The following is an 11,895-nucleotide window of genomic DNA, read 5'->3' as shown; positions in this document are numbered from 1 at the left end:
AAGCGGAAGTAGAAGTGGGAAGTGCATGCTTTGACACACCCTGAGTGCTGCGAAATCAGAGGACAGTTTATCCTTGGGTCTTTTTGGGGTCAAAAGGTGACATCATGTTAAGTCATTCCAGAGGGCGAACTCAGTTTCTACCTCTATGTTTGATCATAGTTGGTTGTTTCACTGGCAAACACGTATTGCTGCCTGTGGTCTCAACTGCTGGTTGTTTGTCTTGAGTGTGTCCCATGAGTTGTTGGCTAATATGGAGCCAAAGTACACACAGGCAGGAAGAAGGGGGGTTGTAATGGAGAGGAAGGATGGTTGGTCACTTGCTTAAATGAGAGGGAAACTGAGGCAATTCAGTGACAAACAGAGGAAAGACAACTGATGAAACAGCAGTGTCATAATCTCTAACCAATGTCACCCTGTGTGGTCAAAAGGTCCAATGAAGACTAAAAGGTCATTAAGGGAGCAGTTCACGGTTAACGAAACTACATTCAGTGCATTCGCTGTTCTAATCATCACAGCTGCTTACTTAGCTACTGACGCATTAACAGAATACGAGAAAGATGAGTGTGAAATATGAGGAAAATCTGGCATCCAAAGGGCTCCATTTTTCAAAGAATCTGTCTGGGTAAGTATCCGCTAACATCTGGGAAATGATTTGGTAACACTGGAATGTATTGCATTATTAATGTAGGAGTATCCTGTCAAAACATTTGATTTAATTAATATAGTCACCCTGGTGTCAAAACCAGTTTCAACAGCTTTGATTGTGTATTTTGTATTTTGTGGTAAAAACACAGCACATCCTCTTATAAGGTTTGATTTAACAGCACAAAAAATATTGGTCATTATGAGGTTTTAAAAATTACAACCTGTGTCATTATCTCTTTATTTGTCAAAATACAGAAGGAGAGTGTAGATAAACGGTCTGATTTGGCAATGGCCCAGGCAAAGTCCACATCTTGAACTGATTGAAATGCCGCGTACAAATAAATGCCTGTAGTCCTCAATGAACTGACGCAATATTATCAAGAAGGGAGGGCCAAAATCCCCCCCCCCCCCCCCCCACTGAAATGTAAGAGATAAAGATATGAAATTACACAGATGAAATAATAAGATAAAATTACACAGAAATGTATCACTTACTTACTCAGATTCTTGTTACGAAGGGTGGTTCTACATTCCTGTTCCTAGTAATTCAATTCAATTCAATTCAATTTTATTTATATAGCACCAAATCACAACAAAAGTCGCCTCAAGGCGCTTCATAGATACAGAGAAAAGCCCAACAATCATATGACCCCCTATGAGCAAGCACTCCCTTTTAACAGGAAGAAACCTCCGGCAGAACCAGGCTCAGGGAGGGGCGGCCATCTGCTGCGACCGGTTGGGGTGAGAGAAGGAAGACAGGATAAAAGACATGCTGTGGAAGAGAGACAGAGGTTAATAACAGATATGATTCAATGCAGAGAGGTCTGTTAATACATAGTGAGTGAGAAAGGTGACTGGAAAGGAAAAACTCAATGCATCATGGGAATCCCCCGGCAGCCTAAGTCTATTGCAGCATAACTAAGGGAGGATTCAGGATCACCTGGTCCAGCCCTAACTATATGCTTTAGCAAAAAGGAAAGTTTTAAGCCTAATCTTGAAAGTAGAGATAGTGTCTGTCTCCCGAATCCAAACTGGAAGCTGGTTCCACAGAAGAGGGGCCTGAAAACTGAAGGCTCTCCCTCCCATTCTACTTTTAAATACTCTAGGAACAACAAGTAGGCCTGCAGAGCGAGAGCGAAGTGCTCTAATAGGGTGATATGGTACTACAAGGTCATTAAGATAAGATGGGGCCTGATTATTTAAGACCTTGTATGTGAGGAGCAGGATTTTGAATTCAATTCTGGATTTAACAGGAAGCCAATGAAGGGAAGCCAAAACAGGAGAAATATGCTCTCTCTTTCTAGTCCCTGTCAGGACTCTTGCTGCAGCATTTTGGATTAGTTGAAGGCTTTTCAGCGAGTTTTTTGGACATCCTGATAATAATGAGTTACAGTAGTCCAGCCTGGAAGTAATAAATGCATGAACTAGTTTTTCAGCGTCACTCTGAGACAGGATATTTCTCATTTTAGAGATGTTGCGCAAATGGAAGAAAGCAGTCTTACATATTTGTTTAATATGTGCGTTGAAGGACATGTCCTGGTCAAAAATGACTCCAAGGTTCCTCACCGCGTTACTGGAGGCCAAGGTAATGCCATCCAGAGTAAGAATCTGGTTAGATACCATATTTCTAAGATTTTCAGGGCCGAGTACAATAACCTCAGTTTTATCTGAATTAAGAAGCAGAAAGTTAGCGGCCATCCAGGTCTTTATGTCTTTAAGACATTCCTGCAGTCTAACTAATTGGTGTGTGCTATCTGGCTTCATGGACAGATAGAGCTGGGTGTCATCGGCATAGCAGTGAAAATGTATGCTATGTCTTCTAATGATGCTGCCTAAGGGAAGCATGTATAATGTAAACAGAATTGGTCCTAGCACTGAACCCTGTGGAACTCCATAATTAACCTCAGTGTGTGAAGAGGACTCTCCATTTACATACACAAATTGGAGTCTATTAGATAGATATGATACAAACCACTGCAGTGCAGTACCTGTAATACCTACAGCATGTTCTAATCGCTCTAATAGGATATTATGGTCAACAGTATCGAATGCTGCACTAAGGTCTAGCAGGACAAGCACAGAGATGAGTCCACTGTCAGAGGCCATAAGAAGATCATTTGTAACCTTCACTAAAGCTGTTTCTGTGCTGTCATGAGCTCTGAAACCTGACTGAAACTCTTCAAATAAACCATTCCTCTGCAGATGATCTGTTAGCTGTTTGACAACTACTCTTTCAAGGATTTTTGATATGAAAGGAAGGTTGGAGATTGGCCTATAATTAGCTAAGACTGCTGGGTCTAGAGATGGCTTTTTGAGTAAAGGTTTAACTACAGCCAGCTTGAAGGCCTGTGGTACATAGCCGATTATTAGAGATAGGTTGATCATATTTAAGATTGAAGCATTAATTAATGGCAGGACTTCTTTGAGCAGTTTTGTAGGAATGGGGTCTAAAAGACACGTTGAAGGTTTGGAGGAAGTAATTATTGAAGTTAACTCAGAAAGATCAATTAGAGAAAAAGAGTCTAACTTAACATCAATGGTACTAAGAGTAGCTGTAGATAATATTACATCTGTGGGATGATTACTGGTAATTTTTTCTCTAATGATAAAAATTTTATTTGTGAAGAAGTTCATGAAGTCATTACTAGTTAACGTTAAAGGGATGGTTGGCTCAAAAGAGCTCTGACTTTTTGTCAGCCTGGCTACAGTGCTGAAGAGAAACCTGGGGTTGTTCTTATTTTCTTCAATCAGTGATGAATAGTAAGATGTTCTGGCTTTGCGGAGGGCTTTCTTATAAAGCAGCAAACTATTTCTCCAGGCTAAATGATGATCCTCTAAATTTGTGACACGCCATTTCCTCTCCAGCTTACGAGTCATCTGCTTTAGGGTACGTGTTTGAGAATTATACCACGGAGTCAGATACTTCTGATTAGAGACCTTAGTTTTCACAGGAGCTACAGTATCCAGAGTCGTACGTAGTGAGGAGGTGAAATTATTAACAAGATAATCGACCTCTGTTGGGGTAGCGTTCAGATAGCTGCTCTGCTCTGTGTTGGTACAGGGCATTGAAGATGATAACAGTGGGTGGATTATATTCTTAAACTTAGTTACAGCGCTTTCAGAAAGACATCTACTTTGATAAAGTCTACTCTCCACTGCTGTGTAATCAATTATTGTAAATGTAAATGTTATCAGGAAATGATCAGACAGGAGAGGGTTTTCAGGAAACACTGTTAAATGTTCAGTTTCTATGCCATATGTTAAAACAAGATCTAGAGTGTGATTAAAGTGGTGGGTGGGTTCTAAACAAACAGTAAACAAACAGCTACAGGGTGGATTGTTCACATGTTTGTTTCAGTCTTCACCCCAAGGCTAATTTAACATTGCAGGCATGTAGCTTTAATTTCCGAGATGTGTCAAATCAACTCGACCTGACCTTATTTATTTGTGAGGGGACCAAGTCAAGTTGTGGGCGAATGCGCTGGGAACAGTTTAAAAACCAAAAAACTACTGAAATCCAATAAAGTTTACCTCTAAAAGCAGTAGTATTACAATATACAGTTTGACTGTGGTGTTCAAAAAGATGATGCCTGAAGGGACATGTGGCTATTACATTACATGACTGGTTGTAGGATGTATTGTTTTTAATTTGCTATCTCTCTAAATAACATTGGAACGAATGGTATAACCTTCCTGGAAAAAATTGGGAAAGACTCTTTTGTGCTCAACGGCACATGAATCCACTGTAGTTGCTCAGGTAGTTACAGGAAGCATGGTTTCTCATGGTGTCAATGACGTCCAGCATCAGACCTGTAAAAAAAAAAAAAAAAAAATGGAAATACCGCATATAAAAAATGAGGGCACCTGTCTGTGATGGCCTTTACGTGGAAGGTTAACATTGCATTAAAGTGCAAGAGGTTCCAGTGCAAAGACAGAGACACCATTTTGCTTTGGCTTTGTAAACACGTTGCTAGAAGCAGCAAAACAAGCCCTCACTTATAATTCCAGAGTTAAAAGAGGATTTGAGTGAACTGTGTGATGAAAAAGGCATTCAAAAAGCTTTCAAAGTGTTTATAATTATTTAGTGCTGCTTGCACTAAATTAAATCTATTTGTGAGTTGCAGACCAAAACCTTAGACACTTAAACTACTGCAGAAACAGATGATCTGTCCATTGGCACAACCACTACTCTTCTAGGGAACTTACTGAGAATGCAGTTCATATTTCAGCAGAAGTGTGTGTGTGTGTGTGTGTGTCTGTGTAGATGCGTTGGAGGTGAATGGAATTTTTATGTCAGTATGTGGGTGCATTGTGTCTGTGTGTGAGATAACATTTTTTATTTTTTTTATTTTATATTTCTATTTTCCCTCAGCTTTCCATCAGTTTTTGAGAAGTTTCTAAAGGAAACTGGAATTACTCCAATGCTATTTCATGCACCCCACCACTCAGCAAGTTAGCACTTTATTTTAATGTCTCATAATAAATCTAGTGAAAGCTTTATTAAATAGATGGTCACCAATAAACTGATAAAATAAATCATTTTAAATTTATAATATGTTCATGATCTCCCTTTCTATCCCTGAATTATGCAACTGAGTAATTGCTAGAAACGTTATGGTGTAAGTCGACTTTAAAAAAGACAGAGAAGTTGTAATTTGATTTAATTTGATCTCATTAACATTTATGAATACATTTTATAATTCGCCTAGGAACTTTTGAGCTATGGTCACTGAGGTCACCCATTAGCTTACTGAATTTTTCGGACCATGAGGCGCACAAGATTTTAAGGCGCACTATTGATGAACACGTCTGTTTTCACATCCGTACATCCGTACCATTGATTCATTAATGGCCAGAGGGGCCGATGGCGCGATATGGCAGCCTCGCTTCTGTCAGTCTGCCCCAGGGCAGCTGTGGCTACAACCGTAGCTTGCCTCCACCAGTGTGTGAATGCGAGAGTGAATGAATAGTGGTATTGTAAAGCGCTTTGGGTGCCTTGAAAAGCGCTATATAAATCCAATCCATTATTATTATTATTAATGTTGAATTCTTTCGCAGCTGCTCTGTTCCCGTGTTGTTGCAGTATATGAATGACTAACCTCGTATTGTGGATACATTACCTCAGTTGTTCTCCTGACTGAAGTTTGGTCCGTTTATAGCATCCTGCCATGCGATTGCATTTGTCCCTAACCATCGGGAACCCTTGGGTTTCCACCCTAGTGGAAAAAACGCATTCATCTTCCAGCTTCACTGTGTTTATGTTGTGCTAACATAGCTGTGCCGCTAGCGATCACATGGCACATCATTATATACCAGCTAGTCCAACTTCAGCAGCCCTACAAAAGTAACTGCTGTTTAGTTATCTGTCTTCATTTATGTTGAAAGTGATAGCAGAGCTGTAAGTTTTAATTATTTCAGAAATCTCTCAGTCAGAACATAGTATATCATGTTTACGTGGAAACTAGCGAGCTAACTTCCTGCTAACTGTGAACTCCGTTAAATGTAATAAATTCTGTTTTCGTGGTTGCCTGGATGTGAAACTTAATTGTTACACCTGGTAAAGCAGCAACGCTGATCATTTTATTAAAGAAAGAATTTAGAAACAATTTAGACAGTTTTTAACTCTCAGTGATGCCGCAGTGTTCTTTTGAATTTGGGACCTGAAACAGACGGAGTTTTGGACCCAGATTACTCTGCGAGGCTCCTGACTACTCTGACAATCCATCAAGCAGTGCAGCTTTGTAGCTTACCAAAGTCGTACTAAAACATTTTTTTGAATGCCGCGTACCACATAAAATTGGTTTGAGGACAGTAAGTATAACCAGAATTCATACATAAGGTGCACCGGATTATAAGGTGCACTGTGCCTTATGGTACGGAAAATACGGTAGTGCTGTAATTTAGTATCATAATCATCTATTTTATGAGTGCAGCTCACAGAGACACATAATAAAGAACTTTCATTTCACCCACAAAACTGAAGTGCAAGCTTTCCAAATAGACTTTCATTCACAAAGAGCCAAATTATATGTCAGATAATTAAAAATCAGTCAATTCATATAATTCAAAGACTTGTGTTGTCAAAAGTAAAGCTTAGTAGTCAGTAATCAGCAACAATGCTTTTTTTCTGGCAAGCCCGAACATCCTAGTGTATTGCATATAGTTATAGAAACACTGTAGATATGTTTGTTTCACAGCTGAAGATGGACATTTTAACATGAGAGACTATGGTGACTGACTCACTTTTGGAGACAGCCTCATGTGACCATTGGAACTGCAGTTTTGGCATTTCTGCACTGGCTTCACCTTTTAACCATGAAGGTTTCCTGTTTTTTTTATCATGTCGTTCTTTGTGAAGCCACTTCGATCTTTTAAAATCAGTTAATCAGGTCACGGCTGTCCCAAGAATAACCAATCACAGTTTGTAGCAGGATACCAACACAAAGGGAAATAAACTGTAGTCTGTGAGAGACTTGATTTAAAATATAACAACGCCTAGGCTAAAAAACATGGACTTTAACAAATACAAACAAACAGCTATAAATTTGGTAGAATTTGAAAAGTTTAGTGTGGGGATACTGTACAACATCATACTGTCTAAACATTGTCAAGCTAAAAGGCAACAATGGGACTCAAACTGTACTCTCCTGAGTAAATGTCCTCCTTTAAAACAAACACTTGATCCCATTCCCATGCAGAGTTTGTTTGCAATTTAATATTGGTCACCTCTGTCACTGGATAAACTTTTCCATTACAGTATACGTTTCCTGAAAAACGGAAATTTTACTGTGGAATTTCATCTGATTTATGATCTCAGCATTTCTAAAACATTTCCTACAGCCCTGTTCTCATCATTCTTTATCTGTACACAGAATGAAAGATTGTATCAGAATTTCAGCAGAACTCTGTGGATATTTGTGTGTGTGGTGTTACTTCACAGCTGTGTAGGTGCCTGAATGCCTTTATCTTTGTTCTGTGTGATTGAACATATATTTGTAGCTTAATTATCTGTCTCAGCAGGCTGCCTACTGGATTCCTCTGAATAAGTCAGTGACATATTCGTTTCCGCCTGGGCAGCGTTTCCTTACTTATTGTGCAAGGTGAGTTGTTTTAGAGAATGGTTCACTTATACGTTGGTCTTGGCTCAGTTTCATAGAGTCTGTGCTGCCAGTTTCCTGAGGATGTCTGAGGAACTGGAGAAGCCAGGCCAAATATGGTTTAATTTGTGTAACTTGGAGACCTTGATGGGTGGAGTTCAGCACAGTAAGGCAACTGGGAGTTGTCCAAGTTTTTTTTTTCCCTGAAACTGTTGATCTGTGTTTCATTAGAAAACATTTTGTACTGTTTTTTGGCCAGTGGTGTTTACATTGCAGCAGATTAATGAGTGGATGTACGGTAGGTCAGCTTTTTCTGGGTCCTAAGAATTTTTTTTTCCAATATCCTTGCAAAATATTTTCTCTTAAATTCAACAGCTTAACATGATTCGTTTCTTCAGGCTGTAAAAGGTAAAACTTCCTCATTTTCCAAAGTATTCAGACACATGGACAATAAAATGAACATTAGAAATAATTTAAAACCACTTGTGGAATATTTTAACCTTCACGCTGGGGGAAGCAATTATTTGATCCCAACTGAATTTGGCAGAAATGACCAGTCTCTCATTTTTACGGTAGTTTTATTTTAATGAAAAGAGAAAATATCAACCAAAACTCCAGGAAAAAACACATTACATCGAAGTTATAAATTGATTTCTGTGTCATTTAGTGAAATAAGTGTGTGATCCCCTACGACACAGCTAGAATTCTGGTTCACACAGGTGCAGTGTGCCCATGTGACACACAGATTCCAATCAGTCAATCAACCAGTAAATCAGATACTCATGAGCTAAACTTGTTATGTGTACAAAGCACACCTGTCCACAGAGTAAGTTTCTTCCATTCCAACCTGTCTATCACCATGGGCAAGACCAGAGGAGGCGTCAAAGGACATCAGGGACGATCCGCACATGGCTCGATTTGACAATATGACCATCAGCAAGAAGGCAAGTGAGAAGGTGCTAGCTGTTGGTGTGATATAAAATAACCCTCGGTCTGGAGCTCCACGCATGCAGAAATGGGGGGGATCAGCCCAAAATTACATGGAGTTTTTTAATGATCTGATAGATTGAAGTCTTGCAGTGCCCCGCAAGGTGAGAATGACCCAAAGAGCACCATCCCCGCAGCCAAGCACGAAGGTGAAAACATTATGCTTTGGGGCTGTTTATCTTTTAGAGGTACAGAACTTCACCGGGATCAATGGACAGGGGCGTGTATCGTAAATTCTTGGACCACAACCTCCTTCCCTCAGCAAGAACACTGAAGATGGGTCATGGACATGTTTTCCAGCATGACAGTGACCCAAAACATATCACCAAGGCAACAAAGGAGTGGTTAAAGAAGAAGCACATTAGGGTCCTGAAGGCATACCTCAGTGCCAACTACTGGAAACATCTTATCGCTGGCTTTGCCAACAAGGTTTTCTCCACTAAGTACTATAACATGTTTTACGTGGGATCAAATAATTATTTCTGCCACTATACATAGAGTATGGGTTAAATTTGACCTGCTGCAGCCTATCCCCACTACCATAAATTCTTTTAACCTGAAAATTAATGACTTCTCTTAAAGTGTGCAAAGAGGCTTTTCCCGGTCAAATTTGACCTGTATGTGGTTAGATGGATTTTAGAGGGAAAGTTTCAGGGAATCCTGAAACTGTGAAAGCATACTATGGGAGGAAGTGGGAGTACTTGGAAAGAACTTCCTCAGAAAGAGGGAGAACATGCAAATTTCACATAGAAAGGCCCAAATGTGAATTTGACCAGGACCTTTTTGCTGTGAAGTGACATATCTCTTTAAGTGTTTATTTAAAAAATTCCACCAATGTTAAAAAATATCCAGAATCTAAGTAGATTTAAAGTTTTAAAGAAGTTTAAAACCTACTATTCATCACACCTCTTTAATAATACATATTATTATAATTTATTCATTATGTAGACATCATTAATGTTGTTTTGACTGATTTTCCATGGAGCCGCCTACTGCCAGCTGTAATTCTAACACGCTGAAAACAGCTCACCTTCTCACTTTGTTTCTTTTTGTCTTCAAAGAATTCATCAGCAGGTTTGTGGAAGAAAAGCATCCGTTTGGCTTCCCTGAAATCTTTTGCTACGAAATGGTTGGTCTCTGGTGGTTTGCTTCATCATATTCTGTGTCGAAATGATCCACTCACCTCTTCATGTGAAGGGGGAAGGAAGGAAGGAGGAAGGAAAACTGAAGTGGGCTCTGTACTGTGCTGTCTTAAACTCTGATGCAGTTGCGGTCAAAATGGAGAACTGGTAGCATTTACCAACTTATAGATTTCTATTCATATGCTCAAAATGACCTCAGGACTTCAAGTAAAAGGATGTGATGTCCTCAAAGACGTTTCTGTTACTTAAACTGATGATGGTGAGCATTAGCTTCGCAATTAGCCCGTGACACAATTGAGAGATTTTGCAGTTTTCATACATCATGCAGGTCTGGTGAGCTTGACCTTTTGTGATTTTGACCCACACAAACACACACAATTCACGGTGAGCAGTTTTAACGTTCTCGTTGTTTGGTGTGGTGTCACTGTGGGACTTTGAGAGGCAAGCATGGGAAGAACATGGAAACTCCACACAGAAAGGCCCCATGTGACCAGGAGATTTAAAACCAGGACCTTTATGTTGTGGGGAGACGGTGTGCTAACCGCTGCACCACCGTGCATTAGAAAACAAAGCTTTGATTCAAAGTGTGGTCTGTGGGTTTAGTACTTGACGTGCTAACATTTCATGTGTCTCTTAAGTGCAAAATAAAGTGCATTGCTGTGCTTTTCTTTCAACCAGGGCTCATGGCGTATTAGCATATAGCAGCACAAAATAATGCTAAAGGAACATTTTACTTCAGTGTCAGCTTCTTTAGGGATTATCATAAAATTTGGTTTTAAGATTTGACTTTTTTTTAATCACTGGCAGAGTGAAACAGCTACTGGAAGAAGCATTCTCACAGAAACTGTCTGTCTCTGAATTAAAGTTAATAAACAGGTTATTAACGGGGTTTTTTAATATGTCTTGTGCTTTAGGAAACTGTATTGCCACACCACGTAGACACAGTCAGAAAAACCTGCTGAAGTTCAAGCCAAGCATCGGAGGAGGAAAGAAATCTGATTTACACTACATTGCACTCAGTATGGTTGTTAGTGCCAGATAGGCTGGTCTGGACATTACAGAAACTGCTGATCTGCTGGGATTTTTCTAAGGCCATTTCTAAGGTTCACAGAGGATGGTCTGAACAAGAGAAAATATGCAGTCCTCTGGGCAAAAATGCCTTGTTGATGTCAGAGGTCTTAGGGGAATGGCAGACTGCTTTGAGCAGACAGGAAAGAAACAGGAACTCAAATAATTACTCATTACAACCAAAGAAGGCAATATCTGTATGCGCAACAGGTCCAATCTTGAAGCAAATGTGCTCCAGCAGCAGAAGGCCACACCAGCTACCACTCCTGTCAGCTAAGAACGGGAAACTGAGGCTACCGTTCACACTGGCTCACTGGGCTGGTATTGTATTGTAGAATCAGTATTTGGTGAAAACAACATAAAGCATGGATCCATCTAGCGTTGTAACAGCAGTTCAGGCTGCTGCTGGTGTTGGAGATATTTCCATAGCACACTTTGGGCCCCTTAGTACCAAATGAGCAATGTTTAAGCCTGAGCAGTGATTATTGATGAGTAGGGTGTGTCACGATCTAGCAGGATAACACACCCTGTCACAAAACTCATCTCCACCGGGTTTCTAAAACATGACAGGGAGTTCGCTATACATGGATGACGTCCACAGTTACCAGATGTCAATCCAATAGAGCATCTTTGGAATGTCATGAAACAAGAGATTCTCATCACGGATGTGCAGGACCTGTGTGAGGCTATCACATCAACTTTCCAGCACCTCGCTGAAGCTACGCTACACTATGAAGAATTATAGCAGCTCTGTGGGTTAAAATAGGGTCCAGTCTTGTACTAGTGAGGTGTACCTAATAAAGTGGCTACTTAATGTGTAATTTCTTTCAATCCCTATCCCTGATTAAACTAATGTTGTTTTATGAGCAAAGGCTTCAGACTAGCTTCTATGAGAAGAAGAAGGAGATAATAGTAATGGCCCATCTTTCATCATTTAGGAACAGTGAAAATGTATA

General features: G+C 39.9%; 1 long non-coding RNA gene across 1 annotated transcript; it reads left to right on the top strand.

Annotated features, from left to right (window-relative positions):
* The first annotated feature begins 429 nt into the window (after nucleotides 1–429).
* LOC309689041 lies at nucleotides 430–11,837 on the top strand. The gene is made up of 3 exons (XR_014271234.1): nucleotides 430–1,436; nucleotides 7,666–7,745; nucleotides 9,791–11,837. It is a non-coding gene; the product is annotated as an uncharacterized lncRNA (long non-coding RNA).
* Nucleotides 11,838–11,895: the final 58 nt, after the last annotated feature.

Source organism: Aulonocara stuartgranti (genome assembly GCF_965226115.1).
Source record: "Aulonocara stuartgranti genome assembly, chromosome: 15".
NCBI lineage: Eukaryota > Metazoa > Chordata > Actinopteri > Cichliformes > Cichlidae > Aulonocara > Aulonocara stuartgranti.
The sequence above is the reverse complement of the archived record's forward strand: the minus strand, read 5'-3'. Positions and strand labels throughout refer to the sequence as shown.